Below are 21,442 nucleotides of genomic sequence, written 5' to 3'. Positions count from 1 at the left end.
CTGTAACTGCATACCAGCTTCGGTTACTGGTAGAAATCATGAAATCCCCTTATAATTGAGAACCGGTAATTATTATACATGGTCATCGAAACTAGTTGTAAACCAACCCCAATAATGACCAGAGAGGAAAGTGAAAGGGAAAAACACCAAGCCATAGGTATCATATATCGAACCTCCACTTGTATCCGTCATCATAATATGCCAGTCCGGTCCATGTTTCAAACTGCTCTAAACACTAAAGACCAACAGCAGAAATGAAATACTCTGTGTCAATAACAACAGGGCATCAATTTCCCTGACTATTTTTTTCCGTCCAGATGGAATTTCAAGAAGTCACGTGCCATCTCTGATTGGGCGAAGCAGCCTTTCCACATTCCATGCACAACTGTGTTTGAAACCATGAGGCATGTTGGCCTATGGCAAGCAACTGCTTTTCAATGCGTTCTCACTCCTTTCTCTGTTGCAATGTCTTCTGGCTAAAGTCTAGAAACAAGTGAACCCTTCACACCTAGCACACAAAGTTCAGACTTTCTTGCGGATGCCCTGAAAACAGCTTCCCACTCCTTGGGATTGGAAAGCTCCACTGACACCGTTCTTGATACCTTTAACTGGGAGCTTTATGACTCTTGGGATTTTCATCACAGCAGCCGATTGAGTGGATAGAGTTTCTAAGACATTTTGAAGTTAAGTATAGTCACATTATCAGCGGAACGGGCTAGGCCCAGAGTTCCAAGTAACATGCATTTTCTTGAGTCCCAGTTTTAGCTTCGATACCAGTCATTGAAATAACATCACATAGCTCAAAATAATCTCTGTGTTCGGACCTAGTTGAAACTTTATCCGGCAGGGGGGGCAATAGAATTCCTCGGTAGTCGGCCCAGCACTGCCATATCTTAGTGTGTTTTCGAGGACACCCACCAGGCTATGAATATTGGTCGTTCCAGACCCATGCAGAAGTCCATCCCTTGTTTCCAGACACCTATTAAGGGAGAAGAGGGTGCCTTCCAGAGTCAACCTGTCTCTTTTGGCCAGGGTGAGGCCCAGGAATAGAAGATGTCCTTTGTATCTATTGCCCCTAATTTTGTCTGTAGTGTGTAAGAGAGTCGGCTTCGGAGACATGGGGCGATCCCATGCCAAAACCTTGAATAGACATGATAGGACTCCTGGCCAAAACCTAGCGAGTGCTCTGCAAGACCAAATCATTTGTAGAAAGGTGCCCTCCTAAGTGTTACAACGTAGGCAAATGGGGGAAGGGACTAGGCCGGCCCGCCATAGTCTGTTGTGTGTAGTATGCACGATGTAGGTATTTGAATTGCATGAAGCGGAGGTGAGATGAGATGGCCTTGCTTCGTGGGGACTCAAAAGGCTTCAGTTCAGTCACCGTCTTCTATTAGACCGATATCTGTGTGCCATGTCTTCCGGAGCATAGCTAGTGAGGTGTGACTGTTAGTGATAAGGATCTGATATATTTTGGTAATTTATGATCGCCTAGTTCCTCCATGAACAGTTTACCCTCCAGCGGGTTGAATGCTGGAAGTGTTACTGAGCTTTGATGTAGGGGGTCAGGCCATGTCAGAATTGTAGATATTTGTAGAATTGTGTGCGCAGTATGTTGAACTCATTTTGCAGCTCTTGGAAGGACTTGAGTGTCCGCCTGAGCATTACCACTTCTAGTGAGGATATGCCTGTGTTATCCCAGCCTCGGAACCCAGGCAGGGCAGCCATCCGATGAAGAAGGCCATAATGCCATATCGGGGTTTCCTGTGTCAGGCGGCTCCACCACCTCATCCGACGCAACAATTGTTTCTGGACCCGGAAGACTACCCTTGTCGCGGGTGGCAATGTCCAAGCCTCCAGGCCGCTGTATAGGTACGCATGGACAGAGTTGTCGCCCATTATTCATCGCTTGACCGCGTATGCTGGGTCTTCTCTGGCACTGTACCACTATTCATTTAGTATTTGCAGATGGCCCGCTGCATAGTAAGACTGTATATCAGCCGCTGCAATTCCACTGCAGTATGTGGATTGATAGGTGCGTAGGGCCGCTGTGCTGGCACCTCTACCCCAAAGGAATTGGCTTAGTAGTGCATTGTGTTTTTTAGGTGTGTCCGGGCGAGAGTATAAGTTTTAAGTTGATTAGGATAAAATATCCAATTGATGCAAGTAGATCAGATGATGATGGTAAGATATTTGTGCTTTTATTTGTCTGCTAGAAAAGAACAGAGATGGCACAGCCAACACGTGTTTCGCCCTCTAACTGGCCATCAGGCCTAGGGCTTCGTCAGGGCGGGTTGTCACGTAATGGGGTTTCCAAAACCGCAGAAACCCACCGAAACCTGGCATTAGCCGAGACCGGAGAATCGTCGGGTTTACAAACCCTTCCGTTTACTAAGATACCCCATTACGTGACAACACGCCCTGAGGAAGCCCGAGGCCTGATGGCCAGTTAGAGGGCGAAACACGTGTTGGCTGTGCCATCTCTGTTCTTTTTTAGCAGACAAATAAAAGCACAAATATCTTACCATCATCATCTGATCTACTTGCATCAATTGGATATTTTATCCTAATCAACTTAAAACTTATACTCTCGCCTGGACACACCTAAAAAATCCTACTTTGAATTAGGGGGATAGGGGCTTCTCCCCCTGTTTCTGGGCCAGAAACAGTACAAGAACGATACATGCTTATTACATGACTAGTAAGGGATGAGGATCTTTTTCCCCTCACTTAGTAGTGTATTGATTTGCCTGAACCAGGTAGCTAGGATCGGTTATGGGTGGTTCTGCAGCTGATATAGAAGGCAGAGTAGAGAGACCATCTTGAAGATGGCGGATCGGCCATAAACTGTAAGATGGAGGTGGGCCCAATATTTCACTTCTGTCTTGACATATTCTGTTAGTGGGGCAAGGTTGCTCTGCCACGCGGTGGCTTGCGAGGCAGATAGAAAGACATCTAGATATTTTAAGCCCTCTGTGGCAATGGTGAGTTCAGTCACCCAAGACCAAATCGTCCGTGCCCCTAGTATAGGCCAAATAACTAACTTGTTAGCGTTCATATATAGTCCAGATGTCTCACCGAACACTTGCATAATGCGAAGGAGTCGGGAGCCTGATGTGTGTGGGTCGGTTATGAAGAATAAAACGTCCTCGGCGTATAGCGCGATCCTATCTGACACTCCCAGCAACCACACAAAACTGCACAGTTAAGCGTCTACTCTCCCCCAGGCTGCAAATGGCTCCATTGCTCATGCAAAGAGATATGGAGTTAGGGGGCAGCCCTGGCGGGTACCTCTATGTATGAGAAAGCGAGGAGAAACCGAGCCAGCCACTCGTACCGAATCTGTAAGATCGGTGTATAATAAGCCAATGTATGTTAGAAATTTGGGGCCTATATTTAACCATCATAGAAGTGCGAAGAGCTATGTCCAGCTAACAGAATCAACGGCCTTATCTATGTCATCCAAGAATAGGGCAGCTGGAGCTCCCAGGCGGCTGATGGCTGCTATGGCGTTATGAGTGCGTCAGATATAATGGTGTGTAGCACGCCGTGGCATGAAGCCAGCTTGATCTCCGTAGACCAAATCTGTAATGTAGGGCATGAGTCTATTAGCTAATACTTTGGCGACCAGCTTGGCTTAAAAATTCATGAGAGAGATCGGGCGGTATGAAGAGTGACACTCCGGGGGGCCAATTTGTTTTAAGGAAGACTACTACTTCAGCGTGTCTCCAGTCCGGGGGAAGTTGTCGCTCCTGTATTGCAGTTGGTAGCGCTAGCTTTAGGTAAGGGGAGCCTAGTTGTGACATATACATTTTGAAGAATTCCTACGGAAAACTGTTGGGGCCCGTAGCTTTCACCAGATGCAGCTCAGCCACAGCCGTTGTTAATTCCTCAATCATGAGTGGAGCATCAAGCTGCACCCGAGTGGCATCCGAGAAGGCCTTCGGAGGTAGGGCATCGATAAACATTTGTATGGTGGCTTATGGCAGCCTGTATTGCTTATAGCAGCTTATAGTAATCGGTGAAGCTGCTCGCAACCAATTAGGTGTCTGTCAGGATAGCCCCGATAGGGTCCCTGAGGCTAGGAATTTGAACAGGCTATGTGGCTTGTTGACATAATCTATAGGGTAGTTTACTGGATTTGTCTCCCCATTGGTAGAGTCGGCTATTGGATGTGAGCCATGCCATCTTTGCTTCTTCTAGTAACTCTCCACTATATAGTTGTTGTGTCAGAACGATCTGGTGATGTTCTAGTTCCCCTTCTTCACCCTGTCCCTGCTGTTCCAATGTTAAGATTCAGGCTTCCATTTGGAAGAGTTTTTCCCGTTGTTGTTTGCGCCGGTGTGCGCAGAACGAGATCAGCACCACGGAGAGTCGGATTCATGGCCTCCCATAGGACCCTGGCCGAGGCTACAGTCCCGGTGTTCTAAGCAAAGTATTCTGTCAGGGCCTGACGCGTATGTTTCCGTTATTGTTGATCGTGCAGGGGGTGGGGGGGGGGGCGTCTTGGTCCCATCCGAAGGCCAAGTGATATCGGGGAGTGGTCTGAAAGACCCATGGGCATTATCTCAGCACCCAAGACTCTATGGGCATAACTGGTGGGTACAAGCACGTAGTCAATACAGGAGAATGACTTAATGGCTTATGGGCATGTGAATAGTATGTGTAGCCTTGTTTGGTTGGGTGGAGCATTCGCCATGTGTCTATCCATCCCATTCCCTCGGAGAGGTGTTGTTGGCGTGATTTGCGATTTGCGTAAGCTTCCTTGTCCCGAAAGGGCTTGCCACCTGTCCTGATGTGAGTGCATTACTTCATTCCAGTCTCCCCCCATGACCACCAATACTCCAGGCATATCTAGCCAAAGGGCCGTTGCTCTTTCCATGAGGGGCTGAGTGAGGCGTGGGAGTGCACCACCTCACCATGTATAGTGCCTTCCACAATGACATATCTGCCATGCGTGGCTGTCTGAGTGTGTGAATTGGAAAGGGAGTTTAAGGTGTATCAAGAGCACTGCGCCTCGGGAACCTCTAGTGAATCCAGAGTGATATACATCGTCATAGCCGAATCTGGACAAGCATGGGGTTTTAGTTCCCAGGAGATATGTCTCTTGGAGCATTAAAATATCTGCACCTAGGAGTTTGGCCTGTCCAAGCACCGCCCCACAGTTCACCTTGTCTAAAACGCCTCTAACATTCCAACTGATAATGTGAAGGCTACCCTGTGAGATACTAATATTAACATCCATTATTCGGGTGCAGTGTGCGTGTTGGGAGAATGTATTTGATGTATGGTTGTCAGGGAGAGAGCAGCAGTAGTGAATGTATAGGACACAGCACGTACAAGTAAACTTGCCCAACAACCCCCCACCCCAATACCTCAGAAACTTTGAATTATCTATCGCGGAGAGGAAGTCAAGTCAACCCCAACAGGGGCCGGTGACAAAGTCCCTCCAGTGGATCCCTAAAAACCATCCTAAGAGCATATCGTCTCTCCTAGTGTTGGGACAGTATCTTATCTAGGACTATAACCCATTGGTAGATGCAACATGTGTAGTATTGTAAAGGATATGAAGTCCCATCTTCAGCAGAACAACCGTGGTGTGTCTTAAGATATCAACAGTTCCAGCCATTTTAAGGAGGTACCTTCACTACAAGCTTGTGTACGTCACGAAGATCCCGATCTGTGTCTTTGCTTGCTCTTGTGTTTGGATTGCCGGCGTGAAAGGTCGTCAGGAGAGGAGTCTGATTCAAGTGGTGGCGGAGTGTGGGGCTTCACATGTACTTTTTCGTCTGTCCATGTAAACACCTCCTAGAATATGGTGTGGGAGTAGTATATTACATGCAGGCGGGCCGGAAAGAGGAGATTTTGAGGCTGCTGAAACTAGCCTTCGTCCCCATGAAGGATTGACATTTCTGCTGGACTAGTCTAGTATAATCTGGGTCTATCATGATGTGCTCTGAATTAAATGGGAGGGAGTCCCGCAGCCTTGTCTGTTGTACAATATTGTCCCGGTTGTAGAATTTGAGTATTCTTGCCATTATCAGTGTGGGCTTGCTCCAGGAGGGAGCTTCTTTACTAGGGCCCTGTGCGCCCTCTCAATGATGAAGAAGGAGGTAAGAGAATCCACTGGCACCCAGCTCTGCAGCCAAGTAGTAAGAAACTTCACAACATCTTCGCCTTTGCAGACCTCAGCAAAGCCCACGAAGCAGAGATTGTTTCGGCAGCGTCTTCCACACGTGTTGCAAGGCCTTTCATCAAGTTCTCAAGGGTGTTTACCTTTTTTTGAAGGGTGATCACGGTGTCTTCTATGCCAGAGACCCGCGTCTCAGTGAGCCTCTCTACTGCGTTTCTTAAATCTTGTAACAGGAGTATGAACTCTGAGACTACCGCACCAATTTTAACATCTAGCATGTCTCTGGATAGGGTAATGGTGGTCAGTATGGTTGCGTTATAAGGTGCATTGGTAGGTGGGTTTCCAGCGTCTGAAGCAGAGGCGCCTGTCCCTGTATAACAGTCCATAGTTCTCTGCTTTGAGGCTATGCGGGATGGCTCGTCACGGGTCATTATAAATAGATCTATGGAGTTTGGCCCGACGTCCCTACAGAGGAATAGACAGTTTTAGATGCTGGCTGGGAGTAGGTCTTCGTCTTTTAGGTGTATTGATGTCACTCTGTGCATCTGTATGTGAAGGGGATGATGGCCACTATCCCATCCATCAGAGTTGAGGCCAGGTGGGGAACCCACCGCTCACATGCTGTATCGAAACCTAACCCGACCGCTTCCGCAGGCAGGGGTACCCCCAAACCCCCCAGTGGGCACCTCACCTGCGTTTATCGTGTAGTTGTGGCTGCCGGAAGCCCGCTCCCTCCCGGCATTCCCAGGTCACCTGGTGGTAGATCTGTGTGTGTGTGGTGAGTTGCATCGCAACAGGGCCAACAGCCTCTGCTTCTTCTTCAGTGCGTGCAGGCCGAGTCGGCTTCGTCACATGCCTGCCCCCCGCAGTGCAGGTCAGTGGTGGAGTTCGCAAACAAGGCCTGGGGCCCAGATGGCGGAGTCAGAGTCAATACACCGTCACGGCCCGATCATCCTGCCCTCGGCTGCTCTTCTCTGCGTTTGGGGTGTAACACAGACGGGCAGCTTCCAGGATGACCACGATGTCGGCCCTGATGTAGTACAGACACTGCCGCAGCCTGAGGCGGGTGCTGGTCTGTCCGCCCTGCTGGCTTAACCGACACCTTCTACGGCGCAACCCAGCAGTCCTGGGGTCTCGAGCCGTTAGATGGTGCTGGGATGGCTCGAGGGGAGTTAGTTTCAGCTTTTCTCTGGCAGCACAGGTCTATAATGTGGTCCGCAATCGGGACTCGGGCATGGGCGGTCGGGCCAAGTCTCACTCACCACCAAGGCCCGGTCATCTAAGCCCCCGGCCGCTCCTCTCTATGCTCTGGGTGTAGCATAGATGGACGCGCTCCGGAGTGACCTCTACAGCAGACTCACCGCAACGCAAGCACCACAGCGGACAAATGTGGTCACCGGGTTTCTAGGCCACACGCCACTGGTCCGCCCGTTCCGCAGGCCACTGGTCCGCCCATGGCGCGATCCAACAGACCTGGGGTCTCAGAGCACGAGGTGGCGCCTGTACATATCCAAGGGGAGTCAATGGCAGCTGGATGGCTTAGCTCGCTTCTAGTATGTGTGCAGACTGCAGGGATACATTGTGTCTCGTCAGGCGAGGCGTGTTGATCGCTGCCCTCTTCTGCCTTGATTGCCAGTTCTGGGTAAGTAGCGGCGCAAGTCTCCCGACCGGCAGTCGGAATGCTTCCGGTGGCTCCCTGAGAAACGTACCGGGCAGATCTCAGCGGATGATTCTGTTTAGTGACAGGTGGGAAGCCAATGACAGGGAATTCTGAGCAGTCGACTCCAGAGCAGCGCCCACCGCGTCAGGCCACAAGCATGTCCCCTGCCCGAGGCGGCACACCTCCGATGCCGCCCTTACCGATTCATATCAGCGATATTCAGGTGATGGATGGACAGTTTACCACAGTAATAAGTGCAGATTTGGCAGGATTTAGGGAGGATAGTGAAATGGGCTACTTGAGCTAGCCTAGTGCACATCCGCCGTGTTGGACCGCCAGGCCATGCCCCCTATCATGCAACATTTTTTATCTCGTACGTGCGTTTTATTTCCGGCAAGGTTTTTTTTTTCCTTTTTAGTGTAGCAGGCTGTTTTAGTAAATTATTCAGGGATCGTATACAAGCCACACACAAATATCCACACGTTTACACACATGCACACATATATAATCACACACACTGCATCTGGTTAAAACAAACCAGTATTTGCAACACCAATAGGTGTAGCTTTAGTTTATCAGTGCTTGTAAACATGGGCATGCACAATAGTTTTACGCAATAGTTCATTAAATCAAGATTTAAAAAAAATTGTATTTCATGGTATTAATTTATTTTAACAAGACTTAGAGAATAAAGAACACAAATGACATAAATCCAAAAATAAGTATTCAATCTGCTTTGGTAGCAAATCAGAATAAATTATTAGAACACTACATTGCTTAATGCATGTGCACTTTTTGTGCAACAAAGAGGCCCAGATTATCTAGAACGTCATCCACCCATACACAGCAAAGATTCATGCTTTCGGTTTGACTGTCATGATTTTATCTTTGCAATCCTCAAAACGAGGTGAAATGGATGTCTTTCAGTTTTTAGCGACCAGTGATCTGACTGCTACCATGACTATAAAAAGCTGCTTAAGTTGTATTTTGGTAACATTTCCTTTGGATGAGGGACATCCGAAAAAGTCTACCTCTGGTTCTGGCTCTGTTCTATACCAGTTCTGGAGCTAATGAAGTTAAAGGTTGTTTTCCACTGTTAGTACAATTCTGGGCAAAGCCAGAACATATGTAGCTAAACTCCCAATATATCCCTTGCACATCTGCGTCAGCCAGGATCTTTACAGGCCCCCTACATTGCATAGAATGGAGGGTGCGGGTTACAATAGCTGTTTGCTATAAAAATGCATCCCACAGACGTTTACCACCCTTGAGTGTAATAAAATGGAGTATTTTGATTGTTTGTAGATACACTCACTAATGACTAAACCAGTCTCTTTTTCTATTTCTTAGTGATCTCATGAACTATAACAGTATGAATCATTTGTTGAAAAGATTTGTGCCAACACCTTAGCATTTGTTGAGTTTTAGTGATTAATGTTTGCAAGATTCAATCAATCAATCAATCCGGGGGTTTGTAGAGCGCGCTACTCACCCGTGAGGGTTTCAAAGCGCTAGGGGAGAGGGGGGCAGCTCCTACTCAGTTGAAGGGCAGGGTCTTGAGGTCCTTCCTGAAGGCATGCAGGTTCGGGGTGCGTCTGGTGCTGATTGGGAGCTCGTTCCAGGTCTTGGCTGCGATGTAAGAGAAAGCCCTTTCTCCTGCTCTGCTTCTGCGGATGCGGGGGATGCTAGGGCGAGGTCAGCCGACCGGAGATTCCTTTTGGGTGCGTGGAAGCAGACTCTTTCGTTGAGATATTTGGGTCCGATGTTGTGGAGGGATTTGTAGGTGTGTGTGAGAAGCTTGAAGTTTATTCTCTTCTCGACGGGAAGCCAGTGTAAGTCGCGGAAGTGTTGCGTCATGTGTTCGTGCCGAGGAGTCCAGTGCACGAGTCTGGCCGCGGCGTTCTGGATGGTCTGGAGCTTGTGTAGGAGGGTCTTGTTGATGCAGGTGTAGAGGGTGTTTCCGTAGTCCAGTCTGCTGGTTATGAGTGCGTGGGAGATGGTTTTTCCGTGCTCGGGGGGGATCCATTTGAAGGTCTTTCGGAGGATGCAGAGGCAGTTGTAGCTGACAGAGGTGACGGCGTTGATCTGGTGACTCATGGAGAGGGAGGAGTCCAGGATGATGCCGAGGTTCCGCGCGTGGTCTATAGGGGGGGGTGGGGGGGGGGGTTCGTGAGGGCAGAGGGCCACCATGTGTTGTCCCAGCCGGAGGTCGACGTCGCAGGATCAGTACCTCAGTTATCTCAGTGTTGAGCTTCAGGCAGCTGTCCTTCACCCAGGCCGCGACGTTCTTCATTCCTTCCTGGAAGCTGATCCTGGTGTCATCGGGATCCTTCTTGTGGAAGAGGATGAGCTGGGTGTCATCGGCGTAATATACTATGTTGAGTCTGTGCTGTCTGACGAGGGCGGCGAGGGGGGCCATGTAGATGCTGAACAGTGCGGGGCTGAGCGATGATCCCTGTGGAACTCCGCAGTCAATTTCTGTGGGTTCGGAGATGAAGGGTCGAAGTCTGATCCTCTGGGTTCTGCCGAGGAGAAAGGAACGGATCCAGTTGAGGGCGGTTCCCTGTATCCTGATGTCATGTAGTCTGGCTGCGAGGGTGGGGTGTGAGACGGTGTCAAACGCTGCGGAGAGGTCCAGTAGGATGAGGGCTGCGGTGTGTCCCTGGTTGAGTAGCATGCGGATGTCGTCGGTGGCAGCGAGGAGGGCGGTCTTGGTGCTGTGGTTGCTGCGGAATCCGGACTGGGAGGTGTCTGAGATGGCGTTTTCTTCGATGAACACAGTCAGCTTGGCATTCACGAGTCTTTCGATGACTTTCGTGGCAAAAGGGAGCATGGAGATGGGCCGATAGTTCTTCAGGTCCGTGGGGGTCGGCCGTGGGGTTTGACTTCCGCTAGCTTCCAAATGTCAGGGAAAATGCCGGATTGGAAGGAGACGTTGATGGCCAGTTGTAGTTCGGGGTCGGTGGCGGTCCTCTGGTAGATGTGTGGTGGGCAGGGGTCCGTTGGGGCTCCAGACCGGGTTTTCATCATGGTTGTGGTGATGAGTTCGACTGTGGCGGGAGATCAGGTGGTGATGGTCGGTTGGTGGTCATCGGAGGGGGTAGGGGTGGTGAACGGCGTCTGGTCGCTGAAGTGATTGTTGATAGCCTTGATTTTCTGATGAAAGTAGGAACTGAGCTTGTTGCAGAGTTCCTGGGATGGTGTGACGCCTGTGGCCTCGCTGTGGGGTTTGGTGAATTGCTTTATGATGTTGAAGAGTTCCTTAGCGTTGGTTGCGTTGGCCTCGATTTTGATCTTGATAAAGGTCCATTCGATGTCCCTTATGAGCTGGTGGTACTTCTTCAGGGCGCTTCTGTGGCTGTTGAGGTCTTCTGTGGTTTTCCGTGTTCGCCAGGTCTTCTTGAGGCGTCTGCAGGTGCGCCTGACGACTTGGAGTTCGGTTGTGAACCAGGCGGCCTTCGGGGGCATGGTTTGGCTGGGTGGCGGAGGAGGGGGGATTGATACTTCTTTGATCAATTTACTAATCTTAGGCCTTGTCAGACTTTAGTTGTGTAAATGAAAACTAGCTGTCATTAATCATTCAATGTTTTACAAATGATTAGTATTGCTTCCAATGGAAAAAGAATAATAAGGCAGTCTGCTCTGTGTCTTAAGGTTTGGGATTTTAAATAACTTGAATAAATGATATTTTCTTGTGCAAAACATTAGGAGTGCCTTATATCTGACATTTCTGGGATTCCAAGGTGTTCTTAACATATATTTTATCTCTGGAATTGCTGCTTTTATCATGCCGTCTAAGATGATGATCGTAGTTATGCTGAAGTGAAAGTGAACAGGCTACCATAGCTGGCAAAAGCAGGTACATAATACAGCCAAATGGCTCGAGCGGCCAATTCCTCCTACTGATTTGGAGTGCAAATTTCTTTTTAAACTCAGCAAGGACTTTTATTGTTACAGATGAAACTGGTAAAAACAGCATTGACTTAGGCAAATATTTGACTTATAAAACTATAGAAGACATCCAACTCATTAATGTTAGAAGCACGTTCTATCTTTTGAAAATTAAACTGACTTAAGTAACTTGTAGCTGAGTGAATAAAGAGATATAACTTAAGGCAAATATTTTCCATCACAATTAAAACGTAAATATTGTTTTTTTTTCTTTTCACAATAAGTTTTATTGAATTGCTACCATCCTGTTGTCCAGTGGACTACATTTTTGCTTACAGGTATATGTACATAGTATTTTTCATACAATAATATCATTACAACTTTACAACAATTCAACCCCAATTCATTAGCACCATATCAGTGGTATAGGATATGTTTAGATAGAGACCATTGTCTAATGATCGTGTCTCACAATGTGCGTCATATATGTGCATCATATGACCGAACTTCAGAGTCAATTATATCCGATAACGTTGTGTCGTGGTATGGTGTGACCACGATAGTCCGCACATCTGCCATATTTTAGGGTGTTTCTGTGGGCAACCGCCTGTCTGAAAAACTGGTATCTCTAACCCCATGCAGAAGTCCAATCCATTTTTCCATGCCTATGACGTTTATAATACGCCCTATGGAGGTACTTAAATTGGATGAGTCGTAGGCCTGAGGAGATGGTGGCTTCACAGGGGGGCTCTAAGACCTCAGTCTAATCATCAGTATCTAGGGGGCCTATGTCTGTTTGGCAATTATCTTTAAGGGCTTCGAGTGTTGTAGTGCTGTGTGTGATGAGGGATTGGTACATTTTTGATATCTTGTGTTCACTTAAGTCTCCCATTAGAAGTTTGCCCTCCAGCGGATTAAATTCTGGCAGTGACTCCAGCTGGTTTATGTGAGGTGTGATAGCATGTCAGAGCTGCAAGTACTTATAAAACTGGGAGTTGTGCCTGGAGAATTTGTCTTTTAGGTCCTGAAATGATGTATGTATTGTGCCCCGCATAACATCCCCAACAGTAGAGATTCCTATATTATCCCATCCACGAAAGCCCTGGAGCTATGCAAAGTGGGGAACTAGTTTGTTGTGCCACAGCGTTGTTAACCGGTGATATGCCCCCACCAACCAATTCTTCGGAGAGATTGCAGCCAGGAAAAAATTACTACTCTGGTGGTAGGTGGCAATGCGTGGAGGTTTAATCTGCTATATAGCTAGGATGTGAGGGCTAGATCATCCATTATCCAGTATTCCACTGCATAGGCCGGTTCGTCGCTGGGGCCGTATCGCCAGTCATTCAATATCTGTAGGTGTGAGGCCGTATAATAAGCCTGCACATCGGCGGCCGCAATCCCACCACAGTACGTCGACTGGAAGCATGTACGAAGGGCAACCCGAGATGCGCCTTCTCCCCATAAAAATTGCCCCAACATAGAGTTAATGGGCCGGAACAAGGATGATCGGATTGGATGTGGGTGATTTTGCAAATGGTATAGTAATTGAGAGAGAGATACCATCTTGAAAATTGCAGACCTCCATAAAAAGATAATGGTAGTCCCGTCCAGAGTCACATTCTGGTTCTCACCCTCTCGGTGACTGCCCCCCAAGTTGCGATCCCTTGAGGTCTTGGGGTTCTCTGATAAAAATGCACCGAGGTATAGCAGCCCGTCCGTGGCTTGTGTCAAGTCCTCAGCCCAATTATTGCACTCTAGGGTAGCACGTAGTGTCCAGAAGATTGACTTCCGGAGATTCACATAAAGACCCGACTTTTCCCCAAAAATCCACATTATCTGCAGGGTCCTGGGGCCAGTTTTATGTGGTTCAATAAAAAAAATATATATATCATCTGTGTATAATGCTATACAATCTGAGCTATCTATTGTCCATTCAAAGCCCCTGATTAGGGCATCTTTCCGAACCCATATGGCTAAAGGCTCGATGGCTAGTGCCAAAAGGAGGGGGGACAGGGGGCATTCTTGCCGCGTCCTGCAGCTGATGAGAAAGGGAGCCGAAATACTATTTGCGATTCGAACTGCAGCAGTCAAATCGGTATAGAGCAGCTTGATGTATCCTATGAACTGTGAACCAATGTTATAGAGTGGTAAAAGGGGCAAATAAGTAGGTCTAACTAAAGGAATCAAAGGCTTAATCCACATCTGTCAACAACAGGGCCGCCGGTCTACCTAGGCGGTCTACTTCTCCTATCGCGTTGTGGGCTCTTCTGATATTATGGCGGGTGGAGCGGTGAGGCTTAAAACCTGCTTGATCTTGATGTACTGTATCTAAGAAGTGTGGTATTATTCTGTCCATGAGAATTTTTGCAAGTATTTTTGCTTCACTATTTAGAAGAGATATTGGGCGGTAAGAGGTATGGTGTTCAGGCGGCCAACCAGGTTTAGGAAACACTACTATTTCGGCATGTCGCCAATCTAGTGGCAGCTGCACCATTTCAGTCGTCTCCTGAATTGTGTTGAGAAGATGGGGACCTAATTGGGCTATGAACATCTTGTAGAATGCGCTGGGATAACCATTGAGTCCGGGGGCCCGGCCTGTCCGCAACTTGGATACAGCTATTGTTAATTCTTCTAATGTAATGGGCGAGTCTAAGGATTCCCGGGCATCCTCCGAAATGGTACGTGGAGGTATGACGTCTAGAAAACACTTGATTAATGAGATGGGTATGACTTCTTGTGGTCTTTAGAGTTCCCCGTAAAAAGAGTGCAAAGCTACGTGCAATTTCTGTCGGGTATGTAAGGGTTGTCCCTTGTGCATTGTGGATAGGGGTAAGGTGGGTTGGTGCCACAGCGATATAGTAGCTTGCCAGATTTATCTGCCCACTGATAGATTCTACTCTGAGATGCCAAATGTGAGAAGTTGGCCTGGCATATGCTGTCCACTAGTTATAGTGGGCACCTTGCACCAGTCCAAACAACCCTTATTGATGATAGGTTTAAAGACAACCTGTATTAAAAGCTATCCTAGTGGTAGCTATGGAGAGCAGCCTTCAGGCTAAGTCTTGAAGGAGTGTAAAGCAGCTTGGTTTACCAGATTAAAACCTCTTGAGTTACTAAATGAAAGGAGAACCACACAAGGTATATATATAAAATATATGTATTTATTTCTAAACACTCTCTACTAACCTCTTTATGACGTTGGAGAGCAAGGCACACAATAATACAGTTCTAAAGCGACAGTAAATAGCACAATATACAATGGGCCCTAGGGGCGGACCAAACCATATATTAAGAAAGTGGTATAAGAACCACGACTTGACTAGACACAAGACCTAGACCCTGTAGAATCGCTGGGACCCCAAGGAACCACCCAAGGTAGTGACACAGGGGACCCATGGGGGACGTGTGCAGTGTGAGAACACAGCCGCGAGCTCCGTTAGCTTCTATGGGGAAAGTCGCGGTTGGAATTTTAAAGTTTAAGGACACTTAGGAGTGGACTAGGAACAAACCCTTTTGCACTTAGATGGTTCTAGGGCCAACACCCACGGGAGCACCGGAGTACTTGTGTTACCTCACCCAGGGAAGCCGGGTGCATAGGTGTAATATGGTGTCGCGTCGCGTCGTCGTTTTCAATGGCAGTATGCTGAAAAGTGCTGCTGCCGGGAAGAGGAGAAGTGTCCGAAGAGATCCAAGCCTGGATCGAAGATGTGAAGAACCTGAAAGCAGAGGGGACGTAGTCTGGATCATTTGCCAGTGACCAGGGGCACAATAGACGAATGCCCACCCATGTTGGGTGTTTCAGGTGCGATGAGGTGAAGCTTGACTCTGCAGCCACGAGGATCAGGAGGCGTCGAGGATGACCAGGAGCTGGATTCGAGCTGTCCCACGAAGGATGTCGAGTGCTGCGGTGTCGGTACCCGGATTAGACCCAACAAGCCTTGGCAACAGCAACCCACGCAGGAAGAGAAAAGATGATTCGGTGCGGACCAGCGAGGTCCTGGGGACTCCCCAAGCGATGGAGAGTCAGGGTACGTCTGGAGCAACCAGGTAAGCCCAATCAGAGTTAAAGTTGCCTTCAAAGGGACCCACCAGTCAATGGACTAGGGATCGCGAAGGGACCTCGAGAAAACACACGGAGCACTCGTGGAGTGAAGGCGGGAAATCTTCGGTGCAAATGCTGCTCGAGGTCAGGGCTTCAAGTAACCCAAAGCTCAGCTTCAGGAGTCACTGGTAAGCTGATGCTTCTGCAAATGAATCTCGGTGTCCAGGGGTTCGGGTTGCACGGTCTTCCACGAGGGATACGGGCCTCAGAATTGCTGAGTGCACAGATCGACCTCAGAGACCACGGAAACCCACCTTCTGTGTTGCAAAATTTTTCGGAGTCCGGCGGGAGCTTCAGAGATGCAAACCGGACAGATGCGTCTTTGGTGCCTGCCAAGCAGGGGAGTAAGTCCTTTAATCCAAGGGAGATTCTTCAGTCATCTAGTTCAATGTACATCGTCAAAGTTCCAGGATTCAGAATCAGAGTTTCGTCCAGGTGTAATCTAAAGTACTGGGAATCATTTTATAAGAGAAAGCAGATAGGCTGGGGACCTGAATAGCAGGTTCCCAGCCAAACTAAGTCAAAAACCATCAAAACACCAGGAAAAAAGTGGGGGCAACCATGTAGTCAGATTCCACCTTCCTACACCAACCATGTGCGTCTGACCTCATCCATTCGTTTGTTTTTATATTGTTGTTGAGTGAGCCGTAAGCTCCTACAAGTTAAGTGTGCGACGCCGTCTTGACCCTGTCCTTCTAACATTGTTATGTGTGTTTCTAACTGTATGAGTTTACACATCTGGTGTTTGCGTTCCGCTGTGGTGTTACTGACATCTATCCCACATATAGTGGGTTTCATGGCCTCCCATAGTGTTTCCAGTGAAGAGACTGACTCCAAGTTGAGAGTGAAATATTCCGCTGTGGCTTTATGGATATGGGACTTATACTTAAGGTTCTGCATGTGCCAGGGGGAGAGCCGCCACCGGAATGGACGTCGACTTGGGCCTATTGGGAGTAGTATCGCTATTGGGGAATGATCGGATAGCCCCCATGGTAGAATGGTGGCTTCTACTATTCTGTGAAGATGATTCTCTTGAATAAATATATAATCGAGCCTGGATAGGGTATCGTGTACTGAGTAGTAGTATGTATAAACCGTGTCGTATGGGTGGAGTGTTCTCTAGGTATCAACCCAGCCGACCATGTTTGTGAGGGAAAAATGCTTTGACTCATTTGGCCTCTCTATGTCCCTTGGGGGTCTTCCACGATCGACAGATGTGTGCATCACGTCGTTCCATTCGCCACCCATGAAAACATTCCGAGAGCTGTCCCCATACATCTACCAGGCATTCAATGAATGTCTGAGAAAGTGAGGGTGGAGCATAGACGCCGCCAATTAAAAATTGTTCTCCATAGATATCCCCTTGGACGATAATGTATATCCCGTGTTGATTGACCAAGTGGCGTGACAGTAGGAATGGGATCCGGCGGTGTATCAAAATGACCCCCCCCCCGAGCCCCATGCAAACCCAGCATGAAATATTAGGTCATAGCCATATCGGGATCGGCAGGGTGTCTTGGTGCCCAGAAGGTGCGTCTCCTGCAACAAGAGTATGAAAGCTTTAGATCGTTTTGCCTGACGGAGTATCGCCCCCATTTAATTTTATCTAGCAGGCCCCTTATGTTCTAACTCATGATTCGCAGTTGACTCCTTTAGGGTATCATCTGTTTGTGATGACAGTGACATGTAGTAAGTGGTTATATGTGTATGGTTGTATGATGGAGCACCTATCTAACATTTCAGCATCTATGCATTGGGATAAAATGATAAACAAACCACCCCACAAACTATAACACCCACCCACCCAATACCTCAAAGCGGTTGAAGCATCTGTTGTGGATGAGACACATATCGACCCCAACAGGAGTGTGACAGCCTATCTATCCAATGGATCCCCAAACACCCGTGAGCCATAGTGGCAACTTAAAGGGAAAAAGAAAAGAGTTCTGGTATTCCAGCCCACTGTTGAAAGATAGCTGGCTGCACTAAGTCATAGTATTAGCATTTCAGGTTAGTGTCTTTGGTCCACGTTTGAATTCATTTGTGCTGTGTCGAGGCCTCTGCTGCTGACAGGTTTCCTTGTTCATCACCTCAATTCTTGGAACGCCACGTAGACGTGGATCAGTGCCGCAGCTTTCCCTTCTGCTGTTTTCCCAATCGATGGGATTCTCCGGATGACGAATCGGAGTCGTGGCGAGGCGGGGTGTGCAACTTAGTTTGCATCTGTTCATCGGTCCTGTGACACACGTCTTCTGGTATGTCCAAAAACAGGGTGCAAGAATTGTATACAACCCACAAGCAGGCGGGGAATTAAAGTGAGTATATGATTTTAAGCTCCCATAGGTGGGCCTTGGCTGCTTGGAAAGATTGCCGCTGCGGCAGGACCATTCTTGTATAGTCCCGGAATATCATGATTCTATGTGAGTCATAGTAGAGGTCCCCTTTCATCCTGCCATGTTTGTGGATAAGATCTCGACCGTGGTCATTTAAAATGCGCGCAATTAAGGGATGCAGCAGTGCTCCCGGCGGTGGGCGCTGCAACAGGGCCCTGTGTGCCCGTTCCACAATAAAGCAGGGGGAGAGGGCCTCTGCCGGCATCCAGGATGCAAGCCATTCCAATATAAACTTTTCGGTGTCCTTACCTTTCCAGTGTTCGGGGAAGCCCACCAAAGGAAGGTTGTTTCTGCGGGCCCGTCCTTCCGCGTCTTCAACTCGTGTTGCTAGGCCCTTGGTGAGTTTCTCTATGGAGGAGACTTTGGTCTGCAGCACAGAGGCGGCATGCTCCACTCCCGACACTCTGGTCTCTGCCCCTGTGAGGCGCTCGACCGCTCTCCGGAGGTCTTGGCGCAGCAGCGACACCTCTCAGCCAACTGAGCCAATCTGGGTTTCCAACGCCACTCTTATTGGGTTATCGCTGCTATTAATGCGGCATTATCTGGCGGAGCATTAGAGCCCCCCTCAGCGTCTGCAGCTGTGGCCCCAGCCCCGGTATTGCGGTCCATAGTACTCTGCTTGGCGGCTCCCCCGAAAGACTTATCTTTGGTCATGTTTGGTCTTTATATTTGGATGTCCCTGGCGTGTTGTAGGTATGCCGGCAGATCTGTTCTGTAGTTGTTGGGCAGTGGAATCCATCCTTCCCTGGCGGAGAATACTACAGTGGTAGGCCTGGGGTGGCACCCCAGGCCACAAGCCGCACCCTACACTAGTCTGGCTGCTTCTGTACTAAAAGCATATCTTAAATTCAATAAGCATTTAAGGGTGAATTGTACTCTTTAGGGAGGTATTTTGTTGCATGGAATCTCCTGGATTGATGTAGTAGCCATGGAGTTTGGTGTCCGTTACCCCCTCTGCGAAACAGTGGGGGATTGACGATTTTCACTGTAATAATTCTTGTTACTTCCTCCTAGGAGAGACTGTATTTTGATTTGCCAAATCTTAGTTTATTTATATTTTGAAATGTATCGCTGTATGTCAGATGGTTGCTTTGTGGGAATGCTCATTCATAATATAATAGACCTGAGTTGGTTATTGACAAGCCAATGATCAATGCTAGGGGCTGGACAGGTTCATAGGCAAAAGTTATGTCTGATGCCATATGCCTGATCTGTTTGTTATGAAACGTTATGACAAAGGCATTAGACCTTGCTTATTTATTACGAAAAACAATTGTTATAGCCAGTAGGCTACACTGTTATAAATAGGTGCTGTAGACAAGTATTTTGCTACATGAAATCTCATAAATTTCCCCTGTAGACAAGAGTTGTGGTGTTGGTCCTCCCTATGATAAAGAAGATTTTGACTGTGATAATCCTCATGTTAAGTAGCTTTCAGAGGGGTTGTATATTTTTTTGTCAACTGTAATTGTATAACTATATGCTTGCAGCTTATGCACACTTTAGAAGACCTATGTTGGTTATGGTGTCAAGCCAGGTTTAAAGGTTAGAGGCCTTAATGGTTAATTGGGAAATGTTATGTCAGAATCAGTAGGTTGGATTTGTTTATTATGAGATGTTATGTCCCAGCTAGCAGGCCCAATTTATGTGTAGTGAAAAGCGAGTGTTAAAAACAATAAGCTTATAAGGATGATTTTTTATTAGATTTTGCTAAAGCATATTGGCAGGTAGTTTTTTACATGAAATGTTATAGATTACTGTAGTTGGTTAGGGATTTTTGCGTTAATGGCTCACTCACAGACAGTGTATTTGCCGAACGATAATCTTTATTAGGCCTTTTTGGGAGGGATTTTATATTGTTTTTATAACTGTAATTTTGAATATATTTGTACTTTTATTTTGATAAACTTAATTTTTGCCTTCTGGGAAAGCTTATGCTCAATACAGTAGTAGGTATAGGTTGGTTATGGTGACAAGTGAATGAGAAAGACTATAAGCCTGTTTGGTTCACTGGTATGCCATAGGTCTGATCTGTTTATTATAAAACATTACAACAAAGGTGGTAGGTCTGATTTCTTCATTATGATATGCATAGGTTAAAGCCAATAGGCCTTTAATGGTGGGTTGTTTTTTCACCGTGTTGAAGCCTACAGATATCTAGTTTATTACCTGAAATCTCATTACCTTTATAGTCAAGGCTTTAGGCGTTTATTACCCAGTTATCAAACCCTAAAGGTAGAAAATTTGTATTTTAATAATTTGTGCGCTAGAATACCTTCGAAAGGCCTTACAGGCTAAGCTGTCTGCCAGGATCTTGTCATCAAAAAAGTTCATTATTAAATGCATACATTCATAAATGTAAATTCATGAAAATGTTTATACATAGAGGGGCTTTGGGTCAGCTTCTTCTGCCATTTTTCAATATCAGTGTCATTTATACTCTGCTATCCTTGAAAGCATACAGCATGGGGTAGTAGGTAAGTCCTCTTTAGCCACTGTCTCTCATGCCTTACAGTCACAGAATTTGTCTGATTACATGTGTCTATCTAATTTAAAATTGGTGTGCTTCAGTGCGAAAGCTGGTGGGCCAGTCCTTTAGTTTTCCATTTTCTTTTCCTATATGCACTTGTATATTTCTATCCTTCTCTTTTCGTTTTTTAGAGCACACAGCAGCTCCTTAAACAGTGCGAATGAACCATTTTCTTATAGCTGATTTAATCTGTTGTGCGCTGCATCACGTGCAGCCACTTTCTCTAAACCAGATAACAATAATAAAATGACCTTGCCCATGGTGTGTCATTGTTTTACTATTCCCGGATGACCAGCTCATTGGTTCTAAATTTGGCGGCCATGTTGGAGCTTTTAAACAACAATACACTATGTACAATACCACTGCAGCACAACCTGCTGCTGGTATGTTTAAATGTATTTGTTATTGAAAGCACATGCCTGTTGCATGTAGGCAGCAGTATGTTTTCTTTTTCTACTTGTATTCTTTTACTTTATCTTGTATATACTGCTGAGTTTGTGTGTGTCTTTTTTACTGTTGTGTAAGTGGATGAATGCGTCAGTGGGTAGACGAATTAATGCATCGATGCAAGGATAAGTTACAGAGTGCATATGTGACAAAATATTGAGTGCTTGAATCCATCAATGACGATTGCAGAGGCACTTATATTTATAAGCTAGACCTGTTGACATTGGCAGTGCTTTTATTCATGATCTGCTGAACCACACCTAAGAAGAAAATAGTTAAAGGCTAATAG

The 21,442-nt window shown here is 47.1% G+C and overlaps 1 protein-coding gene across 2 annotated transcripts in view; it reads left to right on the top strand.

Annotated features, from left to right (window-relative positions):
• PASK (PAS domain containing serine/threonine kinase) overlaps window positions 1–21,442 on the top strand; it is a 1,318,755-nt gene that overhangs the window by 665,704 nt on the left and 631,609 nt on the right. The gene's annotated exons all lie outside the window — the stretch shown is intronic.

This window comes from Triturus cristatus, chromosome 11, assembly GCF_964204655.1.
Source record: "Triturus cristatus chromosome 11, aTriCri1.1, whole genome shotgun sequence".
Lineage (NCBI taxonomy): Eukaryota > Metazoa > Chordata > Amphibia > Caudata > Salamandridae > Triturus > Triturus cristatus.
This window is presented reverse-complemented; position numbering and strand designations above follow the sequence as displayed.